Source organism: Sander lucioperca, chromosome 15, assembly GCF_008315115.2.
Source record: "Sander lucioperca isolate FBNREF2018 chromosome 15, SLUC_FBN_1.2, whole genome shotgun sequence".
NCBI classification, from domain to species: domain Eukaryota; kingdom Metazoa; phylum Chordata; class Actinopteri; order Perciformes; family Percidae; genus Sander; species Sander lucioperca.
The window spans coordinates 30496667-30515885 of record NC_050187.1 but is presented as its reverse complement, the minus strand read 5'-3'; the positions used below and the strand labels follow the sequence as shown (position 1 = coordinate 30515885).

The 19219-nt window shown below is 40.0% G+C and overlaps 2 long non-coding RNA genes across 2 annotated transcripts in view; one reads left to right on the top strand and one right to left on the bottom strand.

Annotated features, from left to right (window-relative positions):
• LOC118493227 overlaps window positions 1-9933 on the bottom strand; it is a 12910-nt gene extending 2977 nt beyond the window's left edge. Inside the window, exons 1-2 of the long non-coding RNA XR_004895216.1 lie at window positions 9329-9933; window positions 436-442 (exon numbers count right to left, since the gene is read on the bottom strand). This is a non-coding gene — a long non-coding RNA (uncharacterized LOC118493227). The remainder of the gene's footprint in view (window positions 1-435; window positions 443-9328) is intronic.
• LOC116061735 lies at window positions 2460-16128 on the top strand. Its single transcript, XR_004107797.1, has 3 exons — window positions 2460-2475; window positions 2781-2782; window positions 16049-16128. It is a non-coding gene; the product is annotated as an uncharacterized LOC116061735 (long non-coding RNA).
• The last annotated feature ends 3091 nt before the right edge of the window (window positions 16129-19219 follow it).

The window sequence follows — 19219 nt, the reverse complement described above, 5'->3', positions numbered from 1 at the left end:
CAATTTTTCCTAAACTTGAATTCTTATGTGGCCATCCTTCAAAAAGTAACTGCAACAACAATGTCCTGTTAAAAAAGGGTTTTTCAGAGCCACCTGTTCCTAAAATCAAGCTCTTGTCATTGATGACTGTACTTGATGATTGAGCACCTCAGCAGTACCTATCCCCAAAACAAGCGCCTCTCACTCATGCTTGTCCACAGAACAGGTGCTCCTGAGTGGTGCCTGTCAACAAAACAAGCACCCCACTGTACGGAGGTTACAGGCGACAAGTGCCTCTCAGCGGTGGCTGTTGAAAAATCAAGCCCTCCTCCGATGTGTCTGTTTATCAAAGGGGCAGGCCTACGCACTGCAAATACAGAATGAATAAATAAACAAGTGCCCCTCAGCGGTGTGTGTATATAAATCAAGCGTCCCTCACCAGTGATTGTGCACAACAATCAACCTGCTGCTGGCCCTGTCTAAAAATTAAGAGTCTCTCAACGCTATGTTGTAAGAAAACAAGTGCACTGCTGTGGCCCTTTTTTTCTACTGATCTATACATCAAGCACTCCCTTGGCCCTACCTGGTCAAAGATCACAGTGATATTTCACTTTAATAGTGTAGTTTCTGTCTTTCTTTTTTTGTTGTTATTGCACTCACACGTCAGCAGGAACTCAGACACAATAAGCCTCCAACACTGACTCCTGGGATCCACTGACAGGGTTTTTCTCCACAGAATGAAATATTACCTGCTTGTATTTTTTCCTTGTGAGTAAACCTTGATTACATCTTCAAAAGTAGATGGACAATTATAAGGTCATTTTACTTTACTAGAGTATTTCTGCCTTATACTTCTACTTTACAACAATTCAGTGTATTGCACTTTTTACTCAACTACATTTAGTTGAGAGTCATGTATACTTGATAGACTTGATGGTCTTGAAGACCAAGAAAGTGGATCACATCACTCCAGTACTGAAGTCTTTACACTGGCTTCCAGTGCTTCAAAGAATTGATTTCAAAATACTTTTGCTGGTTTATAAATCACTAAATGGTTTAGGGCCAAAATACATTTCTGATCTGCTGCTACACTATGAACCACCCAGACCTCTCAGGTCGTCTGGGACAGGTCTGCTTGTTGTCCCCAGAGTCAGAACTAAACAGGGGGAAGCAGCGTTCAGTTTTTATGCTCCACATATCTGGAACAAACTCCCAGAAAACTGCAGGTCCGCCACAACTCTCAGTTCTTTTAAATCAAGGCTGAAGACCTATCTATTTGATGTTGCCTTTCTTTAAATAACTGTTCATTTCTTATACTGAAGTTGCATTGTTGACACTGTATGACAATCTATATAAGCATAGAAAGAGAAATTCCTATTTTATCTGCTTTTATATATTTAACTGTTTTAACTGCTCTTTAATGTTTAATTTCTTACACTGCACTGTAACTTTTATTCTCGTATTTTATCTGTTTTTAATTTTTTAATCAGTTTTTACGTAAAGCACTTTGAATTGCCCTGTTGCTGAAATGTGCTATACAAATAAAGCTGACTTGCCTTGCCTTGATAATATGCAGACGATTTTGCTATAACCAGCCTCTAAAAAACAGCTTTTGGTTTATTATAGATAAAACTACCCAACTGTATTATTGTTAGATAAAACTAGTGCCGGTTCAAAACGTGCCTGTTTTGCTGCTTGTAGCTTTCACCAATACCAATGTATCCCAAAGTTACTACAGAATAGTCTATATCCTCAATGTTCCACTTCCGGGATTGCTCCGGTGCCACAGGAAATTCCGCCGGATGCATGTTTTTTCGCCGATGTCCGTTTCTTTCCGCTTTCTTTGTGCTGGAATTTTAAACTCCGGTGGACAGCTAGCTAGACTATCTGTCCAATCTGAGTTTTCTGTTGCACGACTAAAACAAATTCCTTCTAGAGGCTATTTTGCAGAGGCACCTAGCTCTGCCCGTAGCTTAGCACCGCCCAAGACGATTGTGATTGGTTTAAAGAAATGCCAATAAACCAGAGCATGTTTTTCTCCCATCCCGGAATGCTGGGTGGACTACCCAGACCCTCCTCCGCAGCGAGGAAGGTCGGGCAAAGCGAGACAACTTACAGAAGGACCCCAGAGCACTTAATATGCATCCCCACTGTATACTATTGACTTACTGTTAATTATGCTGCTTGCTTGAGACAGAAATATTTCAAACATAGTAGCCTAATATAGCTCTTTGAAATGAACAGGGGTCGGGAAAAAAATTTCAATACAGGATAGCATCGTGATATTTCCTGTGGCAATGCTGTATCAATACACAGACGCCAAGTATCAAACTTTTATTATATATGTGTCGGTCAGTTTGTCTGCTTGACAATCCCATTTTGTAGCAATACAATTAAAGTAAGAAAAACAAACAGATACATGTATCTTTTTAGATAAAACAGATGATGAGAAAGTTTTCCTTTAGGGAAATAATTTGAAGGTGGATACAATTTGAAGTTGGGAAAAGGCTAATAAATTGCTGTTTATCGCAGAATATCACAATATGTTTGAAATTGCAATAATGTTGTAATGTGACATATGTATCGTGATGATATCGTGCTGTGGGGTCTCTGGTGATTCCAACCCCTAGAAATTAATACTATGTTTTTTATACTTAATACATGCAGCTGATATACTTATGTACTTTCACTTGAGTATATTTTCAAATGCAGTAATGGATTAAGTAACACATCTACTGTAAATACTTATTTTTACCCACTGTCATTAATGCAACTTCTAACTGATAGAAATTGTCCCAGAGTGGTTGCACACAAACAGAAGCAAGCAGAACAAATGGTTTTCAGGTGTACCTGTATGTAAAAAAACAAGCGCCCCTCACAGAGTGTTTTTGTAAAACAAGCGTTCAACTGTGGTGCTTGTCAACAAAACAAGCACCCCTCTGCTGCCGAGGTTATAGATGACGAATGCCCCTCAGGTGTGGCTGTCTGAAAATCAAGCGCTGCTCTGTAGTGTGCTGGGGACTGTCTGTGTCTGTAATTGCTTTGAGTCGTCAACTCAGTGGAAAACTGAAAGGACCCAATTAAATCCCACACACTGGTGTCTGTGAGTGGGCAAAGGAACAAGAGTGTGTGTGTGTGTGTGTGTGAGAGAGAGAGAGAGAGATATGGTTGACATTGTAGATCTTTTATATTGCTCCCAGCAGACTGTAAGCAGATTTGTAGTGGTGTCTTGTCACCATCTAAAGCCCTTTGTGTGTTGTGCTTGTATTTGTACATGTACGTGTACATGTGCGTGTGCGTGTGTGTGTGTGTAAGCAGCAGGACAGCTTTCTCTCTCCATCATCTGCTTCCCGTTTTCCTTTTGCTGTTCTGTGCGATTGCTATGTATGTCTATTGCTATTTCATCCACATCAACAGCTAAACAGTTTGCGTTGGAAGCCATTTATTGATGGATAAAAATATGTTGATGCAGGTGTAACGCACAATGCATTCAAAATGCTTTGGGGTGTGGCCACATTATGAAGAAAAACATCTCTCCAGATGATCAGGTGTTATTCAAATAACGTTTATGTACAGTACTGAGTCAAGGACACTTCCTTTCACTGTTGGTAAAGATTTACAGTAAACAATTATAAAACAAGAAGCAAGTACTGAATGAAACTCAAAGTGAATTTGATCTCACCATATTTCAAACCATTTTGGGGGATTTCCAGTAATTACAACTTTGCGGTAATTGTGGTTTGCCTAAATATTTCTTTTTTACGCCTCTTCATACAGTACGTCCACACCACTATTTTTTTTTCAATTGATGGTATACAAAATGTTCATAATGCACAGATACCCAAGTGCTTTATGTTTTGATACATATCTATGTATGTTAAAATAAGGAAGGGAAAGGCTTTTGGACTTCAGAAATCCCCCAGCTTGAGATGTGCTGTCACATCTGCTCGAGTGATTTGGCAGATTTACTCTGGATCAACACTAACCGTCATCCCAATAATGACAGGAATAGGACACCAGACTGTTACTCCTACTACTCCTACTGCTACTCCAAATATTGCAGCTCCTGGGTCTGGTTGTATTTCCTTATACAGTAGGGGTGCACGATATTGAAAAAATGTGATATTGCGATACCGATAATGAATATTGCGATATCTATATTAATTTCGATATTTTTAAACATATGTAAAATTACCAAAGTTATGGGAAAACGCATCAAAATAGATTTATAACAAATAAAACAAGTTTTCTTACAACACAAGGTTTAATTCAACTGACATCACATCATATTGGACTGGTACAACATGTGTCTACAGAACAGAACATGTTTTACTGGTTGGACAGTATAAAATAAATAAATAAAGAGCATGTCTATAGAACAGGACATGTTGTACTGGTTGTATATACACATAAAAAACAATGCAATGCACATCTGTTGGCTTAAAGCCAAAGTATTTCCAAGCTACCGAGGAGGAGGCATTACCCTACAGTCACATTAGCTACAAGAGACAGAGAAAAAGCGACAGACTACCATTCATTTTCAATGGGAGTGGCCAGAGCCATAGAGATATAAATGTCATAGAGATTATAAATATATAATGTGTTTCTCTATCACTCTGGTAGTGGCCGTTTGGCCACGAGCGACTGCCAATCAGAGTGAAGGCAGCGTGAGGGCAGCGTGACGTATGTCAGTGGCTCGAGCTAGTCGAAGAAAATAATTCAAGATGGCGGAAAACGCTTCAGACATCGTATTTATGTATATATCTGATATGTTTGGCATTTAATCTCATATATTGTGTTACTTTTATCGTTCTTACTAAACATCGTTCTTGTGACTTAACAATACCTCTGAAGTAACTTTTAAGACGTGGTTTAAGGTAGCACCGGAGAATTTCTGTTTACTGTTGCCAAGCAACCAGGGGTAGGCTAGGCACGCCCAAGAGCGCCCACAAGCGAGTGCATGTCGCTCTCTTTAAGCTAATGTGACTGTAGGGTTACTTTTGGCCTCTAAAGTTTCCTTTCAATCTCTGTTATTTCGTCGTCTCCCAGAGCAACACTCATTTTCTTACTTTTGTGTTATTTTTGCTCCACTCTTCGCTCTCTCTTTAGGTCCTTTCTTTTCTTTCGCTTTGTTTTATGGTTCTGCGGAGGCTCCACGCATCTGATGTTTATACGTGCTTTGGTGTGTGCGTCGAGCCAGCATGTGTGTGTGTGTGTGGTAGAGCGAGGAAGAAGTGAGAGAGTGACGCCGATTCTCTTCTGAGTGAGTAGCGACTCTAGAGTCATAGTGAGAGAAACAAAGTGTCTCCCCTGTTCTTTCTGACCACGGTGGGAAATCTGTAGCAGGAGAAGTTAACCCTCTCCTTGATTTCATATTGTTTATGGAGAAGGAGAACCAGGAAATGAGTCAGGGGAAATACAACGCTACCAAGTGATGTGTATTTTTCGAAAGGTGCATCAAAGAGTATAGACGTAACAAGAGGAGAAACTCAATGGAACTGCAGCTCCGCCATCTTGGACTGAATGTAACACAACGTTCTATTGAGATTCTCCTCTTGTTGCTTCTATACTCTTTGGGTACATGTCGGGCGGGATGCAACGCAAAATACCGCGTAATTATCGCGAGACTTTCGGTATAATATCGCGCAACGTGATATCGCGATAACGATATTGAGTCGATATATCGTGCACCCCTATTATACAGATATCAAAACGTGTCAAAGTTGGTAGACCAGAATGATACCAAGAACAAGGTTGGACAGCTCCAAAACATAGACTATAGTTGCATGCAAATATGATGCATTGTTATAGTATAACAGTAGTATTAAAGTACAACAGTATAGTTAAAATTAGCCAACCTTGTGGGCAAGTAATGGTGTGCAGTGCTGAATCTCTGATTTACACTACAAAGCATTCAGATTTTCTCTCCTGCATTGTCTCTGTTATTAAATTACTCGGTTACCCCTGACCTTATTTTAGAACCATACTTTTTTTAGGTTTATTTATTACTGATACCAGAAGTTGCTTCCTGATTCTTTATGAGAAATCACAGTTTTAGTCGACTATACAGCTGTGGAAACCAGTTTCTTTAAAAGTATGGGTTATGTACAGTATTATCAATGTCTAACTTAATGTTTAAGTGAGATATTAAATTATAATCGAGCTGAGAAAATCAGGTTTCTTCAAGCCTCTATCCCTATTACACAAGCCAGGTTTCTCATACTGTATACACGGCATTTAAAAAGTCAGATTACTGCAGAAGACACTTGAGTGCATATACAGTAAATGCACTCATACAGGGTTTTTCCATACACATGTGCTGGCTTGGCACCGGCACGTAAGCTCAACACGCCAGTCATTTGTATTTCTATTACAACAGGTTGAAGGTGTGTCTTCAGTGCTGGTGAGTTGGTGACATGGCGCAATCTTAAAATAGTCTACAAGTGAAGTTCGCGGACGTAGTAGCTGAATCTGTTCATTTAAATATTTTTTTTATTCAGCAGTTGTCTTAGTTACAAGACTAAGCTAGCAATTCAGTTTTGTGTTTACACAGACGCCAAATATCGATCTTTCATTATATATGTGTTGGTCAGTTTGTCTGCTTGACAATCCCATTTTGCAGCAATAAAATTGAAGTGAGATGAACAAACAGAAATCTATCTTTTTAGATAAAACAGATGGTGACAAAATTTCCTTTTGGGGACATGATTTGAAATTGGAAAAAAATTTGAAATTGGAAAAAAGGGAATAAATTGCAATATATCGCAGAATATTGCAATGTTTAAAATCGCAATAATATCGTATCGTGACAAAAGTATGGTGATGATACCGTATCGTGAGGCCTCTGGTGATTCCCACCCCTAGTTTATATGTTGAAAACTTTGCAGAGGTGAAATTTATTTGTCTGATCCCATCCTTTACAGAAATGTCTCACAAAAAATTTGGGCTGCACGATATGAGGAAAATGTTTAATTGTGATTATTTTGACTGATATTGTGATTGCGATATGATTTACAATATTGGAGGAAATTATAATTTTTGTACCATTACTCTCATTTTCACTGAAAAATGTGTGATTATAGTGTGATTCTTGTGAGGATCTGCACCAAACAAAGATGTTTTCTTCAGTCTGTAGGATACGATTTGTAGGATAGGATGTCTCTGTAACACTATAATACTTCATTCATAGTATTATACTACCCCCAAACAAAGACGAAAACAACGAAATTACTGAGCAAATGAATTAAACGAGAAACAGACATACAAACCAAAAATGAATTTCAACAAGCAAGGACACAAGCAACAAAAGCAAACCGAGAACAGCCTCACCGCCTGGAGAAATAGTTTTTTTCCATCCACATCTTTCCACAACCTTGTTTCAGCTCAGTAAATAAACTATCCATCATCGTTAGCCATCTGGCATCTTAGCCTATCAGAAGCCTGGGAAAGCTGTTACCGGGTGTCATAAGATGTGGCGGCTTGCCGGATAGGGCCAATTGCCTCTGAAAGATTACTGCTTTAAACAAGGCTGTACATGTGTATTATGTTAGCTGAGCGTGTGGTGAGCGAGCAGCTGCGACTCTGATATTCCAATGGGGAAAAACATTTGAAGCAGCCGCGATTAATTAAACCATGAACTTTTGTATACAAGCTTTGATTGATATTCCATTTCCGGAGAAAAGGAGATGTTTGGTTGCCGTGTTAGTGAGACCGATTCAAGAGTGTTGGTGTGTGTGTTTGTGTGTGTGTCATTTAATCCCCCCAAGCCCAGGCCTGCTGGAAACAGAAAAGATTGAGTTTGCATTTAGTTTTGTTTGTGTGAGTGAGAGAGATATACTTCCTCATTAATGCTGTCAGGTGTTGCATGTTACATTATGTTTGTAAAAGTGTGTATGACGTCTTTGTGGAGGGGGTGTTTGAACACACAAATTGTACATGCTGTATATGTATATTTATAGACAGGAAAATGTACGTGTAAAAAAATGAGGCTTTTTTATTTTCACTGTATAACTGGTATTCTGAAACATTGGTGAAGGCAGAAATTGTATTTTGCGCGGGCCAGTACAAAAGTGAGTGGGCAATCTTTTCCCAGAAAAAACACTAACTTAGAAATAGCAAAAAGGACAAACAGACAAACTGAAAAAAACAGCACCAATTTTACTTTCCAACATACTGCATTACAACGGCAATAACAGCAAAACACTGTCTATACAACATGCTCAACCAAGCTCAGTCTATAATGGCTGTACACAACAGTATAGACAAAACCTGTATATTATAACCAGGCTAAAATATATTTGCACTGGCAGAATCAGCAGCATCGGCTTTACACAGCACTGTTAATAATGAACCATTTTGTTTCACAAAGTGGCAACTAAACATACACAACTAAACATAACAGTAGAGAATGTGTTAACATACTGCATGACATAGCATACATCAGAAAGAAATCGCACATGTAACACATCTCTCTTGCATTTATTACAGCATTGTTGCCTCAGAACTATGGTCAGATCACGAGCTGCAAATCAAAGAATGAAAACTTCCAGCCAAGCACTGTTTGAATTAAAAAAGATATAATGGAAACTAGCCCGCGCAGCATCATCTCAGACAGTGTATCTGTGACGCACCAAGCTGGACGCACGCACGAACGCATGCATGAATAGTCAGACTAGCCTTCCATTGGTTGACAAGACATAAACAAGCTTGTGATTGATCGGAATGCTCTCCCAGAGCCTCATGGGAAAATCAAAAGGTGGTTAGCATCAAAGGTGGTTAGCATCAAAGCTAGCGGCGATAAATGACAGAAAATCCATACATTATGGACATAAAGTTGATATATCTTGGATGTAAGAGTTGGGATTTATTGCACAAAGACCCTGAAAAACGCTGGATTTCCAAGCCAGATAAAAAACCTAGTGTAAGGGCTACTAAGACACAAAAGACATCAGCGGAATAGCGCAAGTGTTAGCTTTTAGTTGCAGAAAACTCTCTCAGCGCGTTAATAATAACACAAGAAACATGAAACAAGTTATATGTGAGGGCCACTCAAACAAACTCCTCTCTTGCTGTCGGGGTGTCAGCTCTGCTGGGGAAATGTCTGCACATGCTGCAGAAAAGCTCGTCTTTATTTACACTGTATTTCAACCAAGAAAATTGTCCATACCGCTTTAAAGAAAAGCCAGTGTTGTCACGGTAACTTTTAACAAGACATTGTTTGAAAAGCTACTGTAGCTAGCAGACAGTCTGCCTGTTCCAACCAAAAGCAACCAAATATAGCTGCACGCAGCAATGAGGGGGCCAAGCAGTACACTAGCAGGAATGGTGTTGCCATGGCATGAGCAAGCACTCACAGCAACTTTGATGGCAATTGGATAAAGAATGGCTGAGATATCAGCTCATTTACATTGTTACAGTGCCCCTAGAGGCCAAATTACACCAATGTCCTTGTGCGTTCTCACAATCAAGTGCCAAGTCCCTGTACCAACTTTGGCTTTAGTACATCAAAGCGTTGCTGAGATATGAGCTCACTTTCTTTATTACAGCTCCCCTGGAGGCCAAATGACACCACTTTCCTTGCACGTCCTCACAATCAGCTACCATGTCCCTGTACCAAGTTTGGACTTCATACATCAAAACGTTGCTGAGATATGAGCTCACTTCCTGTGATTATAGCGCCCCCATAGTGTTCAAAGGTCACCAAATTTATTTTACGTCTTCGGGATTGGGTCTTGAGTCCATGTACCAAGTTTGGTTTCGATACGTGAAAGCGTTGGTGAGATATGAGCTCATTTCCTGTAACTCTAGCGCCCTCTTAGTGGTCGAAAGTCACCAAATTTATTGTGTGTCCTCAGAATGGGGTCCCAAGTCCATATACTAAGTTTGGTTTCTATACGTAAAATCATTGCTGAGATATGAGCATACTTCCTGTGATTATAGCGCCCCCATAGTGGTCAAAAGTCACCAAATTTTTTGAGCCTCCTCCTAATTGGTTTTGATCAAGCTCCCAGGAAGCGCGCCATGTCTAAAAGCCACCATGGGCTTAGCGGACTGCGCCCGCCCGCTCACAAGACTGTTCTTCCGAGCTCATGTAGCTAGCTGTAATAATGGATATAGCTAATGGTTGTAATTCACCATGTGTTCTATTAATACGTCCATGGTATTATCTTATGATTAGCGTTTCCCAAACTGGCGGGGCTATCGGCTAGCTAGTTGCTAACATCAGGGGTAGCTAGCATGGCTGTATTAAGATCTATAGCTACATAGCTAGCTATATGCCTACATAACGTTACTACAGACATAGTGATTACATTGCCTTGGTTCTCTCTTATGATACACCCGAGGGCTGTATGCTGTAAAGCTTGTAACGTGGATGAAGGATGAAGCCATGGATGAGCTTTGTTCATGAAACTGCAGGCTAACTGCTAGCGCTAGTTAGTAGCTAGCTAGCTAGCTAGTAGCACGACATAATTATTAAATCTCCTTGGTTGTCTAGCTAAATACATTTATTGTTTATTTAGCTAAGCATGTAAGCGATCGGGAACAACGAAAACACAGTGTTTAATGTTAGTGAATATTTTAGACAATGAAAACGGCGAGTTCATGAGTTTGCCACTTGTAAGAGACACGAGAGAGAAGCTCATGAACGAGCATGTTGCTACCGGTTGCTAAGACAACACAAACAAATTGTTGCTAGTGCGCGTGTCCATCGTGACGTCATGGGCCAACAATGCGGAAGATCCAAGCTCCATGTTTGCTTTATGCGCTTTTGAGCACTCTCATTGGAACGTACAGGGTTTCGCGCCAAACACTGTATCCAGTTCTCTTAATACATCCATGGTTTTGATAGGTGAAAGCCTCCCTGAGATATGAGTTCACTTCCTGTTTAGCAGCTTTGCCGTCGATTTCGATTGGCTGTGACGGGCTAACACTGTCGAATATCAATACGCAATGTGATAGCTTTTGTGAGGCATGGTCTGACGATCATCTGTGCCAAGTTTTGTGAAGATCTGACCAATTTTGTGACCTGTGAAAACTTTTTAGTGTTTTTGATCAAATCCAATATGGTGGAAGGTCCAACACGGCGGATACTGACATCATGGGGTGTGTTGAGTTCGGCGTCATCCAAAGATTCCAACTATATCTCGATGTTCAAAATCGGGCTTATGGTGCAACAGTTAATCGCATGGATGCAACGCCAACTTTGACCCATTGGTGGCGCTAGACTACCTGTGATGCAGACCTAAAACTTGGTGAAATTAATAATGGGACTGTCCCAAATCAATGTGTCAAATTTCACAACTTTTTACTGTACGGTTCTATGGGCTGCCATAGACTCCCATGGCAGAGGAAAGATGTGTAATAATAAGAAAAGGTAGAATCACTATGTTCCGGAGGCTTCCTACAGTAATTGTTTAAACAGTTTTGTTTTAATCAGAAGATAAGACACATTAAACACACTAGTTCTGCTACTATTTCTTTTTTTAACATACATTTGACAATTTTAACATTTTTTAATAACAAAATGTATTTTGGTTAAACCTGGCTGGATGGGCCAGTGAGTAAAGTGGGCGGGCCAGTGCTGCCCTGGCCCATTACTGGCTACACGCCTGTTCTAAAATTATCATTATGTCATTGATATGGTAGTATAAAAAGTTAGTTTTTTACAGATACCACAACATCTTTTCGAGTCCACTTTGTGAAGGGAAAACACGATTGCTAACCATTGTTTTGTCAGAAAGAGAAAGAGAGAGACACACACAGCTTCGTCGATGCCGTCATACACTGGGCGCAATGTGTTACATTAGAGAGACTGTTTGACGATTTCTCAGCTGTGTCTAACTCATTGATCGTCCAGTAATTGTTAAGGGAAAGTGGAGGTGAAAGTGCCCTGTGACTGGAAGGTGGACTTCAATGGTTTTGCAGTGTTTTATGGCAGTACTTACTTTGCCCTCATGTTTGTTTTTTGAATCCAAGTTGCACACTTTAGTACACACCACTGATATATGAAATATTCAAACTACAAAATATACAATTGCTTGTGAATTTTAATTGGGAACCAGAGCAAGATGATGTTGGTATACTCGTCAAGAGCAGCAGCAACAGTGAACATCAAGGTGTAAACGTGGACCCAAGCACAGGTAAAGTCAGGAGATGAATAAAGCTGGCTACAATAGACGTGGAAACTGTCACTCTAGCAGAGAAAACTAAATAAAAGCGGGTTTACTAACGCGCTCAGATACACAATTGTGAAACCTGACGAAGGAGAAGCATTTAACATTCTGCAAGTAGCACCACATAAATCAACAACCCAAAAGTAAAGTTCAAATAATGATCATAAGCTTTTAAATTCCTGCTGGCAGTCCAGACATGATGATGTATGAGGAGGTCATAATTTGAATATCTAGGATCATTCATATACAATTCAAGTGAAATTTTAGAGGTGGCATGATTGCATATGTGACCCCGGGAGCTGTGTTGTCCCGAGCGATAGCTAATGGTACTGTAGGGTCTCCCAAGGCAAATTGGTCCCGGGGGGAAAAAGAACAAGGAAACAGGGGCCCCCTCCTGGAGAGAGACCTGGGAGAGGAACTCGTCAGCGAGTATTCTGGCGGCCGGGCCATGACCTGTGGGCCTGGTCATGCATCACTTGAGGCACTGAAGGAAATTAAGAAGTAACTGGATAACATGTAACAGAAGACCAAAACATTTCTCAATATGTGACAGCTTCATCTGATAAGTGTGAGGTTGAAATGGTCAAATTTGAAGTTCTGTCAACAAATGTAATCCTTTAGTGATTGTGTAATACTAGAATTATTTAGCCCGTTGATTCATTCACCAGCCTCCGGCCCACAGCATATCTACAAACATCTCTCCTGTTGGGAACTGAAACATTATGAATCGTATTCAACAAGTTCCCATAAGAGACAGTGAGCAGTAGTGTGAAGTCGACCTAAATTCATCTTCAGGCCTGCTGGAGGCATCCAGCTCAGCTTAACAATGAGACAACATGAAATACTTTTTATAGCAGGATAGCAGGATGCTATAAAAAGGATCATCTGGACAACACTACATCCTCATCAAAGCTTTCTTTTCAGCCCACCCTTAATAAATTCAAGACGAGACGAGATTGATGTAAAGCCTGACGTCTGTAATGGCACCATGGAGTCTCATAGTTTGGCAGTGGCAGAAGACGTACTCCGATCTTTTACTAAAACAAAAGTGGCAATACTACAGTGTAGAAATACAGGACTAGGGACACGAGATCCGGTTGTATTAGGACCCGGTTCCAAATTTCCCAAAACCCGAAAATCAATAAAGTCCGAGCTTATCGATACTGCTGTGGATCATATAACGTTATGTCTAAAAATAGATACAGGGGCAAAGCGGAAAAATGATTTACGAGCACAGTGTGTGCATAAAGACCATAGGTAAAGACTAGCCACTCTACCACAAATCATAGTCAGGCTACCGAGACTGGCTAACGCTCTGTGGGCCGCTTAGTCAGCTGGTTAACCCTATGAGCCCGAGCTTGTCATATACGACAATAAACTGCATCATTTTTCAGGGTCTTGTGCTATAATTCCAAACAGATCCAAGATTGATACACTTAAGTCCATAATTAATGAATTTTCGGTCGTTTATCGCCACTAGCTTTAATACTAACCGCCATTTTGATTTTCCCATGATGCTCTGGGAGACCATTCTGACAAATCAAAAGCTTGTTTATGTCTTGTCAACCAATGGAAGGCTGGGTCATCATTGCAGAAACAAAGATTGTAAATAGTGAAGACGAAACACCCAAGGGCAGAATAGTTGTCAAAAATACCTTAGGGTTCTGAGGGCAAAAACAGCGACAGAGACAGAAAAAAATCAAACAGTCACAGACTGCAATAAAAGCAATAATAGTTCTGTTAAGATTTGTCTCGTCTTTCCACCAAATAACAGAAAAGTATCGATAATGTTATCGACAAAGACTCGGATCGTTAAGCAGTCTAAAAAATTGTATCAATATCAATAAAAATGAACGATCCCCATCCGTATACAGGATATGGAAAAGTTCAAAATATACTCAAAGTACCAAAAGTGCGAGTAAAAGTACAGTACTTGAGTAAATGTACTTGGTTACTTTCCACCACTGGATTGTGGAGGATTTGTTTGCTTTGGTGAACTATGAAACTATGTGAAAACTATTTTACATTCCTTCTTGTCTGGAATAGATCAGACATCTCCCCCTTTCCTCTGCTGTTACCTCCTTCAACAAATAATAATAATAATACATTTTATTTATATAGCGCTTTACATGGTACTCAAAGACACTTTACAGTAAAACCAGCACATATAGCACATTAAAAACACATAAAACAAGCATATTAAAAGCAATCAAAAGCAATAAAATCAGTGACTATCAGGTGAGAAATATAAGACTATAGTATGTGGAAAGCTAATCTGAAGAGGTGTGTTTGGATTAGTGTTTTGAATGTGTCCAGGTCAGTACAGTCACGGATGTGTATGGGTAGGGAGTTTCAGAGGGAGGAGGCTGCAATGGGTACGGTGCTTGGTCTTGAGTGGTGGGGAAAGGAGGTTTGCGTCAGAGGAGCGGAGGTTACGGAGGGGGGGGAGGGGGGGATTCTGGCGGTGGAGCAGGTCTCTGAGGTAGGAAGGAGACTGGTTATGGAGGGCTTTGTGGGTGAGGAGGAGGATTTTCAAGAGATTAAACTGAGATTATCTTGTTTGGAGAAGCTTTGTGCACGCTCCCACAACGTGCATCAAGACCATCTTATATCTGTTACAGTACCTCTCATTAACAAAAGAACAGTTTTGTTTTCTCTGTGAACATGTGCGAAATAAAAAGAGTCTTCCAGTAAGCATGCTGCTAAGTGCTTTTTGCTTCCATCGTTTTCGTCTGTGCTGGTATAATTTACCAGCCATCTGACAATTGAGCCTGCCGGCTCTCATCCATAGATGTTACTATAGCTGCATGATGCTTGGGGATCTCAGCTGTGAGAATTTGTTTTGTCAGATCATTTTCTGGTTGGAATTACCCAGACTGAAATATAAAAATCTGGGCAGAGAAATAAATAAAAGGAAAGCAATTGTTGGTCTTTTACAGTTAGGGAAATGACAGTAAACAATGTGTGCTAAGGCCTAAACAGAATATGCCATCTGTAAGTGACTGATATTCTTCCTCCTCTGTATATGGTTTCAAAATAAATGTCAGCTTGCTCAGACTAAGATGACAGAGCTCCGCAGTGCTCATAAAATGGTAAAATATAATCTACCTTATTCTAGTCATGTTAATGTCAGACAGAATGTGTGGGGTGGGAAAATTAATTAAAACAGCTTTTAAAGGAAAACGTGTATTCAAGATAAATCAACTTAAATACATTGTTAACTTAAACACACATATATATATATATACACACATACATAAAATAAATATTTCCACATTAATTGGTAGCAAGGCTGAGTGGCGTTGTTGTATCTCTCTGAATACATCCCGTTCGACACAAACGGGTAAGGGAAACTCCACATGCTTGACTTTGCTTTGTTAACTTTATACTTAAATAATTAAACAGTGCAGTTAATTATTTTTTCTTCACCAGTCACTGTTGTAGAAGCACGGAATTAATGCAACAACACATTTCAAAGTGAATGTGTTGCACTCGATCACAAAAGTTAAAAGCTTGTTCCCAAAATCAAAGTCTAAAAACTAAATTGCAATTAAAGTGAAATAATGTATTACTACAAAAGAAAGCAATGTCATTTAGGATAAACCAAGGCCAAAACAACTCGAGGGGATACAAACAAACAAAAAGACATTCACTGAACCTATCTCCCTAGAATTAAGTAAAACTGAGGAAAACAGTGCAAAAGAAAATGGCAGCTCCCCCCCCCCTACAACCGCGGTGCTATCTACAAAATGTAAACAGATACGTATAACTACACAACTAGGGCATTAGGCTTAACAAGATCTCACAGATCTAAGCAATACAAAAGGGTTTGAAGCCTAAACACAGAACTGAGGTGCTGCTGTCAGACTCACCGCAGGCTGAACCCACGAATCCAGTTTGTTTACAATAACTTCTGGGTAGAAAAGTCCTGCGTCCCGTACATACAATTTAACAGTGCTGAACAAACAGGGACGAGAGAAGACCTGGATACACTCTCATCTCATTCATCTAAAATGCATGTTTGATCCTTTCATATCTCAACACTTTCACTAACGTTAGGTTTGAGACCTAATTTACTAAAGAAAATGAAAACCACCCAGACTAGCAGTCAGGCCGACTGCCGGTAAGATGCTGCTGTTCGTAACGCTAGATTTGGTTGATCAAAGACGCTAGCAAAGCAACACAGTACAGAAAATAAGTACAGCAGAAACACAAGATAGGTGGTTAACTACGTATATATCTTTAAACGTTACAGTTATGGTCGAAAATGACAAAGGAAATAAACAAGTTTGTCAATTTCACATATCTCAGCCATTCAAATTAACGGCCATCTGTCTGCCTGGAATTTATTTATTTTTTGCTAGCGTGACGTCCCAGTGATTCGGTCCATACATTGACACGCAGAGATCTTTGCAGTGAGAGAGCACAAACTCTCACACAAACACAGCGACAAAGAACACAAGAAAAGGTACACACAGGTTAGGATGTACAAAGTAGAGCTTCGTCACAGTTGGAGTTTTACATGGCGACAAATTAAACTCTAAAAAGGACTCTAAAGAGGTGGCGATTTTGTTCTCAGCTTCGAAAGGATTTCAGGGACAACAGAAGGAGCAACACCAAGAAACACAAAGATTGGCCTCACATTTGAAACAAAAGTCCCGTTGGTGGATATCATCAAACAATTCACAGCTTGGTTTATTCTGCCAGAAATGTGAAGTCTGCATATAATTGCAAAAAAAACCACACATACCAGCCACATACTCGACAAACGTGTGACTAACTGTGTGAAAGCAGATTTCGTGTGATGATTGGTGCCAGCTGTATTTTGTTTTGCATTTAACAAAGAACAAATAAAGAAGTCTGAGACTATAGAGAGTGTGTGTGGGGTGTTTTGCAACCCTTTTCTCCTTACAGGGCCACTCAAATATTAGTCTTTATGAAGTTAGATTCTTGATTTAAGTAAATTCTTTGTCTTGATCCATACAGTACTTTATGGGGCTGTTGTTAAAACCATTGTGTGAAGAAGATGGACATTGCCGAGTGACTTACTTCTACTTTTCCTTATGGTCTGCTGGGTTGAAAACACATGAGAGGAAGTAGGCAACATTCATAATATAAACAACAACAGTGGATCAATCTGAAATGTATTTCATTAAACCTCTAAAAGCTCAAATGCATTTCACTGCATTGCTGAGAACACATGGAAGCTAAAATGTATTACTGACTAGGGATGTCCCGATCCCCATCACAGTATCAGATCGGAGCCGATTTTGGCATTTTTTTAAACTGATCTGGGATTTGCATTTACCCTGATTAACTTACTTCGATCATATACATCAGCTTGTACTGATCGCCGCCTTTAATCACACACGCCCTGCAACACAGACGCACTACCAGACCGTCTGGATGCTGGCACTTTCAAACCAATAGGGCGCGGCCACTTACCAGTGTCTGTTCAGGGATGTCTCATAGCTTGTCAGCCCTCGGCAACAAGTAAAAAAGTCTTAGTCACCCTTTTTTTACACCAATTCTCCAAACTTCTTCTGTGATACCACCAGGAAACCACACTTTCAGGCTGTTATTCCCTGGAGCCGACATCGGTAAACACAAGAAGAAAATCAAAGATTGACTATTAAGCGCAAGAAACGTCACTTAGTTTAGTTTTCATTGTCCAGCAGGGAACTTGAGACTGTTTATGTTTTGGTTGGGGGGTGGGATCCTAAAGAGAACTGTTTTGGTGTTGAGAGAAAAGACTCATTTGCTGCAGTAAGTTAAATGTTTTAAGTGTGAGACATAGGCAAAGACATTTTTGTTTACATTGTTGTTTTTGTAAACAAAAAAAACGGTGTGCAGCTCTATTATCTGAGCAACTACAAGTATCGAATCGGGACTCGGTATTGGCAGATATTCAATATTTTAAAAATCGGATTGGACAGTGTTGGCTTAAGTTCATCTCCTAAAGAAGCTGAAAAAGCTTAAAGGTAAACAGAAATACTGAGAATTAATACAACTGAAAACGAATTGCCTTAAAATGCTGAAAGATGAAGAACTGCATTACTTAACACCTCATGGCAAGATCTGTTATTCTGCTCTTGTATCGGTATCCATATTAATGCAGCATGCAGTGACACAAACAATATACACTGTGGTGTTTAATGTAAACAGTCAAACCATCAAGTCCTCATACCAACGACAGAATAGGGCGATTGCCAAAGACTCCAAAAACAACGCTGTCAACAGCCGCACGGCTGCAGTTTAAAACACGTGGCCACGGTGATTACGTGACCATTCTATTTAATGTTGTGAAACAAATTAAGTTTTGGCAACAACAAAAACTTGGTTAGGGTTAGAAAAAGATCATGGATTGGCTTAAAATGAGTCAAAGAATTAACTACGTCGTGAACCGGAGTTGGTTGACTTAAAAAGTGTCACCATTGACTTTTTGTTTCACACGGTACACAAACAACAAACTCCTAGGTAGAAGTCTTGTGATTGTTTTAACCCTCCTACCACCCCAACCTACCAAACTTACACAGAGTTGGGGCTCTTAACTTTGCAAAAATTACAACAGCCACTACAGGTCGCCACATAACAACCCCAAAAATGTTTTGGGTCATTATAAGCTGCTTGCAGTTACCAATACACACGTTTGTTTTGGGTGAGGGCGGTCTGGACAAACGCGTGCCTATCAGGTTCTTCTAGTTAAGTTGTTCACGAAAAAATCATTACTATTAAAACAATAATGGCCTCTAATGTGGAAATGTGTGCTTACACTTAGAATCTAGGATTGGTTTCCTATGGATACAAACACTGCAACCTTTCTTTCTTTTGTTGACATCGCTCCACTGGAGCTGTTCATGTTGTTTGGTCTGAGGATTTGTCCACAGTGATGATGTCACCACTCTAGAGGTCATGGGTAAAGTACAAAGGGAGGAAGTTAGGAGTGGAGATTTGAGGGAGTGATGGAGGGACAGAGAACGAGGCCTGACCAAGGTTAAAGTAAAGCGAGAGATCTTCCTGTGATTTTTGTTCTGCTTCCATTTCTGGAATGGACTTAAGAGTTCATT